Below are 4,580 nucleotides of genomic sequence, written 5' to 3' on the forward strand. Positions count from 1 at the left end.
TGAGATCTTTTAAAGGTCTTATGTTCAAAGGAGGTAAGATTCACAGGGGGTTAGAATTTCAGCATACCTGACAAAAGTCAACTCAGAACTTACAATATCAAACTGGAAGCACCTAGCAGTGTTGTCTCATGTTGGCAGTATGGTTCTTAAGGACAGTGGCCACTTATAGTTCCTTCCTGTTCTGCCCGTCAAGAATGACAGGAGCCATTGTTGTACTTGGTCTTACATTAGGCCCAGAAGACCAACCCAAACCCAAAAGGCACACACACTGTGTACTCTGCAAACTGAAACTTTTATTTATTTTTAATTATTTTTATTTTATGTGTATGAACTTTGAAAATGCGCTACATGTAGGCAATGTCCACAGAGGCCAGAAGAGGGCATCAAATCCACTGGAACTGGAGTTAAGGACCATTAGCTTCTGTATGCAAGACAGTCAGTGTTCTTAACCAATGAGGCATGCCCCTGAGACCCGTTTTATTTTAATTTTATTTTTTGAGACAGGGCCTCCCTGTAGTCCCACCTGGACTCCATCACACAGAAATCTGCCTGCCTCTGCCTCCTGAGTGCAGGGATTAAAGGCATATGTCACAGCACGAAAATTTATTTTTTTTGTTTGGTTGTTCTACATTTTTTTTTTTTTGAGACAGGGTCTCATTATGTTAACACTGGCTGGTCTGGAGCTTCCTATGCACACCAGGCTGGCCTTGAACTCACAGAGATCTACTTGCCTCTGTTTCCCAAATGCTGGCATAAAAGACATGTAGGACCATGCTCAATTAAACTCCTGTGTGTCTCTACCTCCCAAGTGCTGGGATTATAGAAGTGCACCACCACGGGCAGCAGTTTAGATTGATACTTTAAGGAAGCAGAAGGATCCTAATAATAGGGTGTTCATAGCAACCAGAGCCCAGACTACCTCAGTCAGCCTGATAAGAAGTTCCTTTCCTTTAACTTTAACCCAAAGTAAATGGATATCACCTGTCAGCTCTTCTGATTGTTCCGTTTCCCTGGTTCCACTGTACCAACGCTACCCTTGTGCTTTTGGCCAGTTGACACTCTTACTGTTTTGTACAGTGGAGGCTGGCCTATTCATGAACATAAAAACTGATTAGAACTTTGTTACACTTGTTGAAATTCTGCCTCTGGATGCAAGCTCTGTTGAGCGAATGGTGTCAGGGGCAGCTCTTCACATTCCTGTGTGGCACAGGAAACTTTTCATAGAATTGTGTATTCCGTTGACTGTAGGCTGCCATGGGCTGTACATGCAAGGAATGGCTGGATACCATCTCTCAGTCTTCACTGGGCCTCTCATACCAAGATAGGCAGGAAGCAGAAAGATGTGGCAATCAGTGTTAATCCAGTCGCACTCAAGGAATCCCAGAGCTGGAGCAGATTTAATCTTTTCCTATCTTTTCAACTGTCTACCTTGCCCACCTGAGTAAAAACACATTTCTTTTTTGAAAATCATGTTATTGTGTGTATGATATATGGTGGGGGGCATATGTGCCATGACATACACTTGGAAGTAGAGGACAACTTTGTGGAGTCGGTTCTCTCCATCTACCTTTATCTCAGTTCTGGGAATCAAACTCAGATCATCATGCTTGTGTGGCAAGTGTCTTTAACCTCTGAGACACACTGGCAGAAAAGGATGCACATTATTTGGGGTCATTCTATCATCTCTGCTCAAAAGAAATTTGCTAACTGAACTGAACAGTGGCATTATCTGAGACTATGTTTATAAATTCGTGGATACAGAAATAAGTAGCCACTTCTTAGAACCTCTCCCATGAAGAGAACTTGTTCTCAATCTGTTTAGGTAAAAATTTCTGCCTGGAAGGGTAGCAACTTTTATTCATAGAAGGAAGCAGGGTTCATCATAGTCTATGGTCTCAGAATGCAAACTTTGTTTGTATAGCTTAAACCTTAAACTCTCCCACACTATATACTGCGTTCTTCATCTAACATGGCCCATTTTTAAAAGATGGACACGTCTTTATAGATAGCATTTATGATTTCAATTGTACCAACAGTGTTACTGGGGAATCAGGGGTACCTTTTGCAGGTTCTTAGGCTCACAGATAAAAGAACTGAAAACAGAGTCAGAAGGAAATTGAAAGAAAAAGTTGAGATTGAGGGGAAAACAGGGCAAGTTGGAAAACTCAGCAGCTGCTGGGAGGCAGAAAATGGGTTAGAGGAAGAGAGAAAGTCTGTGCTACTTGATTTAGAGGTCAGTAAAGCAGGCAGGCTAAGCCATGAAGGTCAGTGAACAGCTGCATGGGGGGTGGGGAGGGTCTGCACACTAAGTGACAATGCCCATAGTGTCAGGGCAAGTAGGTTTAGGATTCTGTTTGGTATCTGAAAAGTGACAGAGAATGACGGAAAGAAAAAGGTACTCTTTCTTGGTGAAAACATGTAGGCTTAGTAATGGGGATTGTAGACAAAAAAGCCAAACAAAAAAGATTTCCCCTCACTAACAATTAGCCACTGATTGCTTGGAGCCTGACTCAATGACTTATGATGCCTTATACAATTACAGCCTAACCTGTAATGACCCTTGGGTCTCACCCCCAAATGGCCAGCCTCAAGAAGGACAAATGATGTTATAAAATTTACCACCTAACAGGATAGTGAGCTACTCACTGCCAATGTAAAAGCATAGCTCTCAAATCGAAGGGGATGAGAGATTATTCTGGAACTAAACTTGTGTGACCGTGGGACTGGAAGGATGGCCAGTGGTTAAGAGCACTTACTGTTCTTGCAGAGAATCCAGGTTCAGTTCCTAGCACCTATATGACTGTTCACAAAGGTCTATAACTCCAGGCCCAGGGGATCCAATGCCCTCTTCTGGCTTCTGTGGGCACTGCATGCATTTGTACACATACATATATGTAGCAAACCACTCATGAAGCATAAGATAAAAATAAATATGAGTGACCATGCCCCAGGAACACAGATTTGGGTCACTCCAAATTCCATGTTCCAACAAAGTAACAATTACATGAGGCTATTATAGTGACAGAACAAAGAAAGTCATAAATCCAAAGTTTTCAAATATACGGGTGGGTACTTGAGGTAGGCAGGTTACAGCAAAGGAGAGAGGAGGATTTGTCTGCTATAGGCCTCAGATGCTATCCGACTACATTCTTAGGTTTGGGGTTGGTGGAAGCTAGGGGTCTGTTCAGTCATTCCAAGGGATTTACCTAATTGCCATAGGATATCAGGCCACACACATAGGTGGGCAATAACTGGTTATTTAGGGAGCTAAACATAGCTCAAGATATTTGGCTTTGGACCTGCAACATTCTTTTTTTAAGGAATTAACTATGTTTTATTAGCCTTTGTGTTTTAGTGAAATGTGAATTTTCAATCATAGTTTACAAAAAAATGAAAAAGTTAAAAAGTATATAAATACAAGTCATTAAGTCTTACATTTCATTAATTGCTTCTAAACAAATGCCACATGTGACCCAGTCAATTACTTTAGGCTACTGAGTATAAAATAGGAAGTTAATCTGAGAGAAGGGCTTGGAAGTAGCAGAGTTCTGGATCTCTGCTTGTGGAAGGGTCTCCACTGTTTTCCGCCCTGTTTTCCTAGCTCTTCTCTATTTTCCTTCAGCCTAAGCCAGTGGGTGCTGATGCAAGGTCATGGAACTTCTGCCAAGGCACTTTGCTTCCTGGAGCGTTTTCACCTGAGATCAAAGGTCTGAGATGATGTCTCTCCACTGATTAATTCTAAACACTAGGAATATCATCAGCTTTCAAAAACACATAACAAAAAGGGTCTCAGGAGTTCTTAACTCCACTTTCAGACACAGTCAAGAATTCTCTTCTAAGGTTCTCTAGTGAGTACTGATGAATACTCAAAAACATGTTGAAATTCTGCTGTACAACTCCACATCTGGACCTGCAACATTCTAACTCCCCATAATCACTAAAGTTCTAATTAGTCAGTATGCATTTGTAGAATGTCCAATGTAGGAGTGGCTAGTTCACACCTCTTAGCCCTTCAAATATAACTATACAAACAGCCTCCACATGATAAGACCAAGCAATTTCTCTTAACTGCTATAAGAGGACCCCATTCCTTCTCAAGGGGGGTGAATCTCAATCTCTGGGAATTCACAGCTGTGTTCCTCTCTCTACAACAGCATATACATATACATATGTGTGTGTGTTGTATTTTTTTTTGTTAATGGAGAAGAGAGCATATTTATTTTTAAAAGGTACATATTTTACTTTTAAATTTAATATTACAAATGCATAAATATCAAATACAGCATCTACAACCAAGTTTGGGTTTATTTGCAGAGTAACCACTAACATGCATGAAATTTTCACTGAGTCATATTTGGTCTTCTTTAAATAATACTTACATGGTTTGATACTATGAGTGACAAAATATATAACCATCATTATTTGAAAATGATGCTTTTGAGTTTACATATAATGCCAACCTTACTAAATCTATCCTCCAATTTGTTTTTAATTTATCTGGAAATAGTTCACTACATGGGTGGCATCATTTCTGAACATGCATTCAAATATATATATTATACCAGTGAAAATTTCATGCA

Source organism: Nannospalax galili, unplaced genomic scaffold, assembly GCF_000622305.1.
Source record: "Nannospalax galili isolate Female #2095 unplaced genomic scaffold, S.galili_v1.0 scaffold304, whole genome shotgun sequence".
In the NCBI taxonomy this organism is placed as follows: domain Eukaryota; kingdom Metazoa; phylum Chordata; class Mammalia; order Rodentia; family Spalacidae; genus Nannospalax; species Nannospalax galili.